The sequence below is a fragment of the Psammomys obesus genome, unplaced genomic scaffold (genome assembly GCF_907164565.1).
Source record: "Psammomys obesus unplaced genomic scaffold, mPsaObe1.curated_primary_1811, whole genome shotgun sequence".
NCBI classification, from domain to species: domain Eukaryota; kingdom Metazoa; phylum Chordata; class Mammalia; order Rodentia; family Muridae; genus Psammomys; species Psammomys obesus.
The window spans coordinates 12,021,064-12,035,302 of NW_026596034.1; the positions used below are offsets into that span (position 1 = coordinate 12,021,064).

Genomic DNA, 14,239 nt, shown 5'->3' on the forward strand with positions numbered 1-14,239 from the left:
TCCTGCTCCTACCACCAAGCCTCATGTACTACGACTGCAGATATGGACCACGACCCTTTGCTAAAATAATCTCAACATTACTACATTTTTAGGCCACTGTAGTGGTACCTGCCTATGATCCCAGTACTCAGGGGGTTGAGGAGGATTAAAACTACAAAGCCTGTCTAGGATACAAAACAAGACCATATCCCAGATAACAAAAGTCAAGATTGCCAAATGATTTTTCTATTATATTAACATGTAATGGGTGGAACAGAATCATTCGGTTTTTATATCCAGCATCTATTACATCTACACAGATAACTGAAATGTTGTATTTCATTTTAAAACCAAAGCCTTGGGCTGGTGAAGTGCCTCAGCAGGTAAAACACCTGCTGCTGACGACCTGAGTTCAATTCCAGGAACAGGGAATAGAAGAAAACCAACTCCTGAAGGTTGTCCTCAACTCCCACAAACAGGCTACAACATATACACCAGTATTTAAAAAATAAATAAAACCAACCTTAACTCAAAAGGGGCTAGAGAGATGGCTGCTCTCCCAAAGGACCTGGGTTCAATTCCCAGCATCTACATAGTGGATGTTCCAGCTCACAAACTGGAACTCCAGTTCCAGGAAATCTGGCATCCTCACACATGCAGGCAAAGCACCAACACCCATGAACGAAAAACAAATCATTAAAAAGATAGAAAAAAGGAAAAATATTTTTTTAAAAAAGAGCCTGTACACCCCTTTAAGAGGACCTTAGTTCAATACACACACACAACTCTGCAATTGTAGCCCCTCTGTAATTATAACAGATCTAATACTTCCAGCCCCCACAAGCACTTACACGTAAGTACACGTGTGTACATACACCCACAAATAATAAAAACAATTTTAAAAAACACTCAAAAATGCCCACTGTTTTAACAAGTCTCCTTCTCTCCCTTTTTAAAAACACATTTATGCTTCTAAACCCCACAGGATCTATTGTAAGTGTGCCACCTACCAAAACTACCCACAGGAAACAAAAAAGATAAGAGTAGAAATCTTTTCTTAATAATTTAATTTTATGTGCATTAGTGTGAAGGTGTCAGATCCCTTGGAATCAGCATTATAGACAGTTGTGGGCTACAATGTGGAGTGCTGGGAATTGAACCCGGGACCCTTTGAAGAACATATACAGTGCTCTTAACCACTGAGCCATCTCTTCAGCCCAAGAGTAGAAATCTTAACACTAACATTATATTCATCCCAGTCATACATACTACACTTTCGCCTCCACTTCTCAGTCTGACAATGATGTACAGGGCAAATGAAAGACTGACAACTTGTCATGATGGCACACTTCTGTAATATCAGTAGTTCTAGAGTGGTGATTCTCAAACTGTGGGTTGTAACCCCACAGTGACGATTCATAACAGTACCAAAATCAATTATGGAATAGTAACAAAAATAATTTTATGGTTGGGGTCACTACAACATGAGGAACTGTATTAAAAGATCACAGCCTTAAGAAGGTTTAACTCTAAGCACTGAGTTTGAGGGTACAGAGGCTACACAGGAAGACTTAGTCTCAAACACATCTACAACGAAAGGACACCAACATGTCACAGCAATATACCACCAGCTATTAGCTGAACAGCAATAATTTTAAATCAATGAAAGATATGGCTATTTAGAGGGCTAGAGACGTGGTAAAGTGCTGGTTCAGCCCACACAAGGTCCTGGGTTTAGTCCCCAGCAATATCTTCCGCCTCCCCCAGCCCTGAAGCAAACAAACCAAATAAGCTATAAAAAGTAAAATAGAAGAAATTGCTTGAGAGATGGCTCAGTGATTAAGAGCACTGTTTGCTTTTCCAAAGACCCTGAGTTCAATTCCCAAAACCCACATAGCAACCCATAGCTTTCTATGACTCCAGTCCCATGGGATCCAATGCCCTCTTCTAATATGCAGATGTATATGCAGACAAATATAGCATATATATAAAATACATAAACAAAACTTTAAAAAAGAAAAGCAACGTAGTAATCACAGGGGACAAAAATCTGTATAATGACATTTTGGGTATTTCTCCAACAACAAAAGAAATAATAAAAAATTCTATTAGTGTAAAGATTTTCTGCAGTCCACAGAATTTGCTCCAACAGGCAAAATAACCACTTGATGTAGTTTTCTCATAAATACCCACTTTGTATCCTGTAGAACAAAAAAAACTTAAGAAAGGACATTCACATTTTCACTGGAGAATACCACCCAAAATGCTCTCTTGGTGTCAGACAAGGTAGTGTATGCCTGTGATCCCAGCACTCAGGGAGGCAGAGGCAGGCAGATCTCTAGGAGTTTGAGGCCAGCCTGGTCTACAAAGCATGTCTAGGACAGTCAGGGCTATACAAAGAAACCCTGCCTCGAAAAACCAGTCTCTTCTTAGGTATTCTTAAAAATACCTAACACATAAACATAGCTGCCAGGTATTAATGTAAAATATAAATGTTGCTGTGGTGGAGAATCTGCAGAATTCTGAATAAATAGGAGGATCCCACAGCTGCCAAGCACAACTAAGTTTGTAATAACAGAAAAACAAAGTCTTGATTAACAGTGATTAGAGACTTTGACCAAAAATCCTTTCAGAAAGGCATTTTTTTAATAGTCTATATACTTCCAAAAGTTTCCAGTAACACACAAAATATTGTCAACTGCAATTTGTCAGGAAAAGAATAGCCAAAAGTAGATGACTGATGAACACATATTCTGGGCAATATGTGTATGTAATGTTTATTAGTTTGCGTTTTACTTATACATTTGAGCATATGCCACTTTGAATATAGACACACATACACCAAGTTAAACTTTTAGAAAAATAAGCTAGATATACTGTGAACTAAAGAAAAGGAGTATAAGGCAAATGACTAAGAAAGGGGTAGAAGAGGTAAATCAGAAACATACTGATTAATTAAACATGAGCTAGACTGGCACTGTGGCACAAACCTGTAATACCAATACTCTGGAGTCAGAGACAGGAAGATGGTTAAAAACTCTGCAGACCTCCTTTCTGTAGGCCCAATGGGTATATTCAATTTCTAGGCTGGTAAAATACAACCTGATGAGCTAGTTCTCTCTCTCTCTCTCTCTCTCTCTCTCTCTCTCTCTCTCTCTCTCTGTGTGTGTGTGTGTGTGTGTGTGTGTGTGTGTGTGTTTAAAGATATCACTAGTAGCTCAGTCAGACTGGCAGGCAACTTTTCTTCCCACTTCAGCTTAGAGGCCACTAAAATTATAGGTGTGCACCACCATGCCCCATTAAAAGATAAGGCTTTTTTTTTTTTTTTTTTTTTTTTTTTTTTTTTTTTTTTTTTTTTTAAGGAAAACAAACTGGCTCAGCAGTTATGAGCACTTGCTGAGGATATGGATTCCATTCCCAGCACCCACATGGTGGCTCATGACCCCCAATAAATTCCAGTTCCAGAGGATTGGACATCTTCTTCTGACCTGATGGAACCAGGCACACAAATGGAACAGTACATAGTTGCAGGCAAAACATTCACACAAATAAAATAAATACACTTTAAAAAAGAAAAACAATGTAGCCAAAGTTTGAGCAATGTGATAATACTCTACAACCAGTTCAGGTTTACTTGTAATTACATTTTCATGTATCAATAAGGTTACTTGGTAACTTCCTGATAAATGTATCTCGAGCCACAAGTGCCAAAGATATAACAAGGTCAGGCGTTGTGATACATACATCTTTAATCCCAGCTCTCAGGAAGAGACAGGATCTGATTTCAAAGCCATCCTGATCTATAAAGTTATAAACAGCCAGGGGCTACATAGTGAGACCCTGTCTCAAAACAAACAAAAAAGATACATAACTGAGACAGAGTCTCATCAATGAGAAACAGTGATCTAAGAAACTATGGGGCCAAAGGGCTGGAGGGATGTCTTAGAGGTTAAGACTACTTGTTGCACTTTTAGAAGACCAGGATTTGGTTCCCAGCACCCACAAGGTGGTTCCCAATCATTCTTATCTCCAGATCTAGGGGATCTGATGAGAAAGGCCCCTCTCCAAGGGGAACTAGGCATACACATGGCACACACAGAAACATGTAGGCAAAACATTCACTCATAAAATATAATTAAATCTTTAAAAAAATACTTTAAAAGGAATTATGAGGTCAAACATGATGATGCATGCCTGTAATCCAGGCTTCTCAGGAGGCTGGAGAGGTGAGGATGGTATTTAAGCCAAGGTTTAGAGCCAGTGTAAAGAAAGAAAAAGAGGAACTGTTTATCAGTATATAAGATGGTAAGCACTGTGGCCAGATGGGGGTTATGGTAGCACACACCATTAACCCCAGCACTCCAGAAGCAGAAGCAGATGGTGAAGCTCTGAGTTAGAGCCCAGCACATTCTATGTAACCAAATCCAGGCCAGCCAGGGCTATACTGAAAGAAAAAGAGAGAGAGAGAGAGAGAGAAAGAAAGAAAAGGAAAGGAAGGAAGGAAGGAAGGAAGGAAGGAAGGAAGGAAGGGAGGGAGGGAGAGAGAGAGAAGGAAAGGGGAGGGGAGGTAAGGAAGGGAGGAAGGAAGGCAGGCAGATGTGGTGGCACAAGCCTGTAATCCCAGCACTCAGGGAGACAGAAGCAGGCAGATCTTTGGAGTTCGAAGACAGCCAAGTCTACAAAGTGAGACAAAGACAGCCAAGGCTACACAGAGAAATGCTGTCTTGAGGGGGGAAAGGAAGAAGAAGAAAGAGGAGGAGAAGGAGAAGAAGAGGAGGTGGTGGTGGTGGGAGCAGGGTTCGGGTTAGTCACTAAAATCAGAGACAGGTAAGAACTCAAAAAGGCAGGTTAGTACATTTAAAGAAATTATATAATGCCAAGTATTTTGGCAACCAGAGATAAACTAAAAACTTACTTGGGGCTGAAGAGATGGCTCAACTGTTAGAAGCCCATATTGCTTTTTTGTTTTGTTTGTTTCTGTTATTTGTTTCCCTGTGTAATAGCCCTACCTATCCTGTAACTCACTTCGTAGACTACGCTGGCCTCAAACTCACAGAGATTCACCTGCATCTGCCTCCCAAGTGCTGGGATTAAATACATGTGCCACCACACCTGTCTACACTGCTCTTCTAGAGGACAGCATCAGAGTTCTGTTCCCAGCACTCAAATGCATGTATGTCTGTGTGAGTGTCAGGTCTTGGAGTTACATACAGTTGTAAGCTGCCATGTGAGTGCTGAGATTTGAACCCAGGTCTTCTGGAAGAGCAGTCAGTAACCTAAAACCACTGGGCCTTCTCTCCATCCCCAATATTTCACACTTTCAAGTAACTATAATGTGTATCTCCTTGAAAGGGGGCATATTCTTAGAAATACCCAGAGCATTAACAATGGATGCATGCACTGTATCTGTACCCGCTACCCAGCTAAAAAGCAAAATTACACAAATGTGAAAAAGCACAAACCACATGCATCCAAAAATGTTGAACTTTTGAAACAGTAGATCCAGCATTGGCCTTGAACTCATATTCCAGGCTATCTCCAACTTGTAATTCACCAATAGCTCAGCCTCTCAGGTAGCTAGGATTACTGCCAGGTATCATCATACTCAGCTTTGCAAATTAAGCATTCTAGTCAGATGCCTTAGCAGGTAAAAACACTAGCCACCAGCCTGAACACCTGAGTTCAATCTGTGACACTCACACAGTACAAGGAGAACAGACTCTTAAGTGGTCCTTTGTCTTTCACTATATATGCCACGACCCATGCATGTAAGATGGCTTAAAAAACAAGTACTTGCTACCAAGCATGAAGACCCAAGTTTGATCCCTGGGAGCCACATGGTGAAGAGAACCAATTCCTACATGCTATCTCTGATCTCCACAATAACACTAAGGATTGCTCAGAGTCCTCCCCCACAAAAAAAAAAAAAATATATTAAAAAATTCTACTCTTGGACTTAGAAATACCCAGTGTCAGAAATACTTTTTTAGGAATGCTGGCAAGATGGTTCAAAGCACTTGCTTCTCTCACAAAAGATCCAAGTTTGGTTCCCGTGTCAGAGGGCTCACAACCACCTGTAATTCCAGCTCCACGGGATCCAAACTCTTATGGCCCCTGCAAGACACACACACACACACACACACACACACACACACACACGGCTGGAAAAAAATGACTACATGGGTAAAGCACTTGCTGCATTAAGCCCTGAGTTTAACTCCCTAGGGCCGCAGGTGTTTGTAATCCCAGTGCAAGACGGTAGGCAGAGGCAAGGAAATCCCCTGAAGCTCCAAGACCAGCTAGCCTGGCTTTTCTAACAGTGAACGAAGAGACCCTGTCTCAGAGTGAAACGAAAGGACACCCACAGTTCTTCCTGACCTACATTATCTCCAAGTGTGACTATGTACTCACATACACAGAGGGAGGCAGGCAGGCAGTCTGTCTGTCTGTCTCTCTCTCTCCCTCCTGGGAAGAAAGTCTGGACTTGGGATGCCACACTTTTCTCAGGCTCTTGTTGGGAAGATAGCAGATATTCAGAACAAGTGTGCTTATCAAAACCAACCCATGTACTTTCAAAACAAGAGGCCTTGCTGGGAAAAAATGGCTCCCAGTACACCAAAAATATTGGTCTAAGCTTCAAGATGCCCTTTCACTGGTAACATCTCCACTTGAGGGCCAACCCTGTTGGGTGTGGTGACCAATATGAATGAATATACTGTCATCCGGCAGGATTACCTTTACATCAGAAAATACAATTCAAGAAGAACCACAAGAACACATCTGTGCTGTCTCCTTGCTTCAAGAACATACAGATAGGGGCTGGAGAGATGGCTCAGTGGTTAAGAGCACTGTTCTTCCAAAGAACAGCTGGTTTTATTCCCATCACCCACATGGCAGCTCACAACTAGGGGGATGTGATGCCCTCCAAAAGCACCAGACGTATGTGCACAGACATAGGCACCCATACACATAAAAATACCTTTTTTTAAAAAAGAACATGCAAATAGGTGATATCATCTCTATGAGTGAATGTAGACACCTATTCAAGATCACATAAAGAAGCAATTCTAGGGCTGGAGAGATGGTACAAAGGTTAAGGGCATTGGTTGGTCTTCAAAAAGTCCTGAGTTCAATTCCCAGAAAACACATAGTGGTTCACAACCATTTGGAATGAGATCTGGTGCCTTCTTCTGGTGTGCAGGTGTACATGCAGGCAGAATACTGTGTACATAATAAATAAATCTTAAAAAAAAAAAAAAGCAATGCTAAAGTAGTGGCACACACCTGTGATCTCAGCACTCTGCAAAGCAGAGGCAGGTGGATCTCCGAGTTTGAAGCCAACCTGGTCTACAAATTAAGTCCAGGAAAGCCAAGGCTACACAGTGAAACCCTGTCTTGAAAAAATAAAAATAAAAAAGGCCAGCCTGGTCTACAAAATCACAGGACAGCCAAGGCTACACATGAAAATCAGAAAACCCTATCTCGAAAACAAAACAAAAAAAGCAGTTCTATACAGCTGGGAATAGTAGCATATACCATTAACTGGAAGACAGAGGCAGGTGGATCTCTGAATTTGAGGCCAGCCTGGTCTACAAAGTGATTTCCAGGATATCACACAGAGAAATCTTGTCTTGAACCACTCCCCCCCGCCCCGCCCAAAAAAAAAAAAACCGGAAAAAGAGAAGGGGAAGAAATAATCCTGTTAAATTCTGAAAAGACTATGGCTAACTTCCCAACACACACACACAATTAAAACAAACAAACAAAAGGGCATTATTTCTCCTTCGGAGACCCTTCCACTCTCAAGAGTTCTTAACACCTCAGAAACAAACTAGGCACAGTGAAACACGCCTGTAATCATAGCATTCAAAAGGCAAAGGCAAGCGGATACCTGGTCTAAATAACGAATTCCAGCCAGCCAGGGATATGTGCTAAGTCCTTAATTCTCCTATCCCAAAAAGACAGAGGAAAAACATGGTAGTGCAGACCTGCTCTCCTATTATGCCCAGTCTGCCTAAGGCAGTAAGGTTCCAGTTCCAGGCTAGCAGGGGCTAAATCACAGCAAGGCTATCTCCAACAAGAAGGGAGGAGAGAGAAGAAAAGCTGAGACTAGCCAGAGATGGCACAGCTGTTTAAGATTGCTGCTCTAACAGAAGTCAGACTTGCTTCCCAACACCTACATCTAACAGCTCGCCTATAACTCTAACTAAGAGAGCTAAGCCTTCTTCTGGTCCTGCACATACAATGCAGACAAAATGCTTCTCTTTGTTTTTCTAAACAGGGTTTCTTTCTCTATGTAGCCTTGGCTGTCCTGGACTTGCTTTGACGACCAGGCTGGCCTCAAACACAGAGATCTGTCTGTTTCTGCCTTCCAAGTGCTGGGGTTAAAGGCACGCACCACCACCGCCCAGCTACCCATAATCTTAAAAATAACACAGTATTGTGGAACCCATCTATAATCCCAGCAGGAGTGAAGATCATTACAACTTTGAGGTCAGCCTGGTTCATGTCACAAATTTCAAGTTAGCCAGAGCTATAAAACGAGGCTCTATCTCAACAAAGAAAACGTTCACGGGGGACTGGGTATGAGATGGCTCGATCATTAAAATGCTTCCCACCTACACGAGGCCTTGAATTTGAATATCCAGAACCCACAGTAAAAGCCAGGAATTGAAGTTCCTGTCATAATCCTGGTAAAGATATGAGAATCCCAGAACTCATGGGCTAGCTCGCTTGGCGCATGCAGTAGAAAAACAACAAAGACTGTCAAACAAGGTGGCAACTGGGGACCAATACTTGAAGCTGTCCTCTGACAGCAACACGGATGCCAAAGCCATTTGTGCCTGCAATCACTAACACAATCTATGTAGTTCTTTCAAAGTATACCTCCATCCCTCAACATCTCATGAAATTAGGTGATCATATCACACACACACAAGTTCTACACCTATGTTTGAGACAGGCTCTCACTATGCACCCTTATGTTGGTCTACAACTCAAGATGTTACTGTCTCAGCCTCCCTGGTGATTGATTACAGATATATCACAACTAACTTCCCACTACAGTTTATGATCTCATTAATTTAATCTTCAAGAATTACATTTTAACAAGTGTAACAAAATTACGCCTCATCCTCAAAGTTAATTGAGTCCCCCAAAATGAAAGACTGAAATGTTTTTTATTTTACAAGATAGGATCTTACTATGGCTTTTCCTGCCTTGGCTTGCAATTTAATTGTTATAGATGTATATGCCCATGCCATAGCAAACCTGAAAATCAACAAACAACTTGGTGAAGTTGGTTGTCTTCTTCCAACTTTACCCACTGAAATAATTTAAATCTGCACTGCTCTACCCTTCCAGAGGCTGCTTGTACAGATCATAACACAGGATCTCAGATTAGTAACTACCTTCTCAAAGAATACTTTTGTTTGTTTTGTTTTTAAGACTGGGTTTTTCTATGTAGCCTTGGCTGTCCTGATCTCCCTCCAACTCTAAGATCCACCGTCTCTGCCTCCCAAACCCTGGGATTAAAACGCATGCACCATCACTGCTGCCCAGCTGAAAAAACAATTTTCAATGAATGGCTCCTTCTATTTGTTTTGTTATATTCTTACAAATCTACAAAATTAACATAAAAACTATGCACAGTGTGGAAGATCATTTTGTCCTTTGAAACATGGTCAAGAACTGTGAGGCAGCCCAGTGTGATGGTCAGCACTAATTTTAATCCCAACACCTGAGAGCTGGATCAATGTAAAATCAGGACCAATATGGTCAACACATCAAGTTCCAGGTCAACAAGTACTATACATAGTGAGACCCTGTCTCGAGAAGAAAAACACAACAGTGAGCCAAAGAACAAGGGACAGTGAGATGCTCAATGGGAAAAGGGGGGGGGGAAGGCTCCTTTCACCAAGCCTGGTAAGGAGTTTAATCTTCAGGACCCAGAGAGGTGAGAACTGACTCCTACAAGTTGTCTTCTGGATTCCAAACCTAAATGCATGCATGCATGCATACAAACACGTAAATGCAAACACACACACACACACAGAAAAGCACTGTTGAGCTTTCTAAATACAAAATCTTAACATAATACTCATTGAAAGCTGGGAGTCCAGTTTAGCAGCAGCTGATTGCCTAATACATGCTAGATCCCAGGTATCATGCCCAGAACCACAAAACAAAAGAAAAGCCTCACTTTGAAACAAACTATTAGGGAGCATTTAAGAAGTGTTTCCGCTCATTTTTTCCTTGAGACAGGATCTCATGTACCAAGGCTAACTATGAGTTGAAGCTGGCCTTGAGCTGATCCTTCTGCCAGAGCCTCAAAATAAATTTACAGGCCTGAGTAACTAGGCTTGGCTTTTCAGCTAACTCTTTGGTGTAAGCAAAAGTTTTGTCCTTGGGACTCAGTGGTTAAGAGCATGTACTGCTCTGCACCGGACCAAAGTTCAATTCCCAACATCCATGTGGGACCATTCACAACTGTCCCTAGTAACTCCAGTTTCAGGGATCCATTGCCCTCTTCAGACAAGAAGGCATACTTACATACACATAATAAAAAATTTGTTTTGTTCTTTTGCACCGCTGGGTGGTGGTGGCTCAACCTTTAATCTCAGCCCTCTCAAGACAGAAGCAGGCGGTTCTCTGTGAATTGAAGGCCAGCCTGGTCTACAGAGCAAGTGCAGGACAGCCAGGGCTTAAAACCCTATTTCAGCCCCCGCAAAAGACAGAGAAGTGATGGCACACACCTGTAATTTCGGCATTTGGGAAGCTAGGGCAGGAGGACAAGCCTAAGACTTACCTATGCTTCATAATGAATGAGTCCTTATCTCAAAAAAAAAAAAAAAAAAAAAAAGGAGGTGGGGGGGTGAGGGGAGCAAGGCATATAGATCAGGGGTTAGCATTTGCCTAGCATGTCAAGGTCTTGTGTACAAGCCCCAACACAGTGTATGTGTCACCAAAGAAACCATTTCAAAAAGGCAGATACTACTTTTGTTAACTCAGGAAGCATAAATGGGGCAAGTGCAATTATTCATCAGCGGGTAAAAGCACTTTACCCACTGCATTCTATCCTTGGGACCCAAGCAATAAACAAGTCTTTTAGGAGTGTTGTGGCATGCACTCACTCATACAAATACACTCACAATCTTTGGGCTTTTGTTTTTTTCCAGACAGGGTTTCTGTGTAGCCCTGGCTGTCCTGGACTAGATCTGTAGACCAGGCTGGCCTCAAACTCCGAGATCCGCCTGCCTCTACATCCCTGAGTGCTGGTGTGCCACTGTGGCCATTTTGTTGTTGTTGTTGTTGTTGTTTTAAGTTATTAAATTTTATAAAAAGTTACTTTAAAAAAAGTCCTAACAGGGTTAGGTTATGTGGTAGTGAGTCTACGAACATCTATCTACAATCCAACAGTGTTGTAAGTCCTGTCACTTAGCGAGCTGAAGCACAAGGATTCTTTATTTGAGGCTACCCTGAAATACAAGAGCAATATCCTATCTCAAACAATCAAGATGAAAGATGGTCAGCAAGTCAAGAAAGCCCTTGCTGCTCTTGCAGAGGACCGAGATCAGTACCATCGATCACCTCAGTTCCAAGGGATCCAATGTTCTCCTGACCTATCCTGGCACCAGGCACACAAATGGTGCACATATATGTAAACAAAACATACACAAAAGTAAACCTGACATAACTTTTCAAACTAACAAAAAATAAAGCCAACTTCTAAGAGTATAATCTTAAAGGTCTCAAGATGGATCAGTAGGTAAAAGCACCTGCCACACAAGTCTGAAGACCTGAGCTCCCTCCTTGTAATTCATAGTGAGAACACTGACTCCTGAAATTTATTCTCTGACCTCTTGTGTTGTGGCACAAGAGTGCTAAACTAACTCACACTCATATAATCTATAAAACTTTAAAAATTGTTTTATCTTAGGTTAAAAAAATACTTTCAGGTATTAATGATTAGGGTCCCCTACCCTTTTTTTTTTCCCCACCCTGGCTTTTGTTGTTAAGAGAAAAGGTTTTGGTGTGTAGCCTTGGCCGTAAAGAAATTGCTGAGATCTTCATGCCTAATTCTATAATACAGGGAGCCAGTGACACCACACCCAACTAAGGTCAGGGTTTTTGTTTTGGTTTGTTTTGTTTTGGTTTTGTGCCTCACTCACTTCTAGACTTGTTTCCACTAAAGAGCTAAGACCAGGTAAAAAAGAACCAAATTTCCAAGTCAGTGCCTCTCACTCCAAGAAGAACCTTTACTAACACACTATTCAGGTCAAGGCATTGCTTGCTAGTCTGCTATCATGAGACCATTTTCCTTCAACGAGATGATAATCTGTAATATCCTCACACATTACATAAACTGATCACATTTATACCTCTACCATTTTCACACATGTATCCCTACTCCTTTTTAAAGGAGCAGTAATAAGGAAAATGCTAGGTATATTTTTTCTAAAAGAGGGTTACATTTATTCACTTAATTATTGGTTTGTTTTGTTTTTCTAAATCTCCATCGTAATCACTGGAGCTTGAACTACAACAAAACTGGTAGGGAAACTGAAGTACTGTTACTCAGTTTTGGAAATCAATCAATCAATCAATCAATCAATAGGATTTTTACCAAAGCCCCAAAGAAACGTGACATCTGGGGCTAGAGCTCACTGTTACAAGACTTGCTTGAATTAAATGCCCACAGGAGAGAGAGTGATATCTGATGAGATGACTTCTCAAAGTTTTATTTCCTGCAACACTTTCGTTTTTGTTCTTTTGCGACAGGGTTTCTCTGTGTGGCACATACCTAACTTTCAAAAGCACTTTTTTAAACCTACGATGTACACTCCCCCTGCAAGTCATGTTTGTAAGCACAGGCGGGTGAACTCTAAGAGAGGGTGGCATGGCCAAAAGGTGTTTGTTTAGCCTCAGGTTTCAAACCTCTCCAAGACCTGTCCCAACTTCAAGACCTACAAGTGTTGAGCTCACTAGTGGACACTTGCCCGGGGGCTGCGGGTGGGAGGGGTGGCCGGACAGGCAGAACCGACACTACGGACCACACGGGGACAGAGGTGACTTCAGCGGGGGAGGCTTGGTAGCAAGTGCCCGGGCGCGCGAGTGGAACAAAAAAACCTGCGGCGAGGAGTAACACGGAAGTGCTCGCTCCCGCCCGCCCCTCCCACCGCCGACCAGCAGACAAGCGGGGGGCTTGACAACGTGCTGGGGGCAAGGGAGGGGTGCGACTCCCCGGAGCGCGCTTGCGAGTCGGCGACAACTCCAAGCCCGTCCCCGCCCGCCGAGGACCTAGGCCGCGGGGCTCCCGTGCCCACCGCCCCCGCCCGGGAGCCCCGGGAGGAAGGGACAGTTGAGGAGCTCGTGCGCTCAGGGGAGGGCGCAGGCTGCGCGCGCGGCGCACCGAGGCCCCGGGACCCGAACTGCCACCCCCGACGCCATCCTCGAAGCCTCCAGGCCCCGGGCCGAGCTCCGCTTCCAGGGACCTGCGCGCCGGTCTCCCCGTCTCCGGGGGAGCGAAGCCGCCGCGAGCGGAGCCGAGCCCGTCCCCTCCCGCCTCGCTCCACGTCCCCGTTCCCGACTGCCCCTCCGTCCCGACGATCCGGGAAACGCTCCCGGCGGCCCCGGGTCCACCCCCGGCGCCTCTCCCGCCCGGGCCCGCGCCCCGAGCTTGACACCCCCAGCCCCCGCCACTCCCAACCCCGGCCCGCCTCACCTCGGTCGGCTCTGGCAGCGCTGGACACAGGAAACTCCTGGGTCCTCGACTCCGGCTCTCCTCGACCCCCCTCTTCGGTTAACTCCGCTTGTTTCTCGACAAAATGGCGCCCGAGGTCGCGCGCTCACGTCGCGGCCTTTCCCCTCCCAGTTCCCATTTCACCATTCGCTGCCCGCCCGGCGGAGGGTCGGCCCGAGCGCCAGCCAATGGCTGCCCGCCATCGGCAGCTGCCGCCCAATCGCGGGCAAATGCCCGCGGATTTAAACCAATCACACGCTACCACTCGCAGAAGTCAAGGAAGAAACCAGGCTCCTGCTAGCAACTACCAATCCAGATTCCTACTTCGCGGACTCAGGCCAATGGCCGCTCACCAGCCCTGACGGACCGGGTCCGAGCCCGGGCGCCTGCGCACCGGGTGCGAGCCAATGGCTAGACGCTGGGAACTTCGACTTGAGGCTCCACAGACGTCCGCCTCCGAGGCGTTCGGCCGATCGGGGCTGGACGGCCACTGCCTCCGAGAGAGCCCGGAACGCACTG

General features: G+C 44.1%; 1 protein-coding gene across 4 annotated transcripts in view; it reads right to left on the bottom strand.

The window, feature by feature from the left end:
• Cnot1 (CCR4-NOT transcription complex subunit 1) overlaps positions 1–13,958 on the bottom strand; it is an 81,340-nt gene extending 67,382 nt beyond the window's left edge. For all 4 annotated transcript variants that reach the window (XM_055621331.1, XM_055621329.1, XM_055621330.1 and 1 more), the window contains exon 1: positions 13,703–13,958. The gene's annotated coding sequence lies outside the window, so the exon portion shown is untranslated. The remainder of the gene's footprint in view (positions 1–13,702) is intronic.
• Positions 13,959–14,239: the final 281 nt, after the last annotated feature.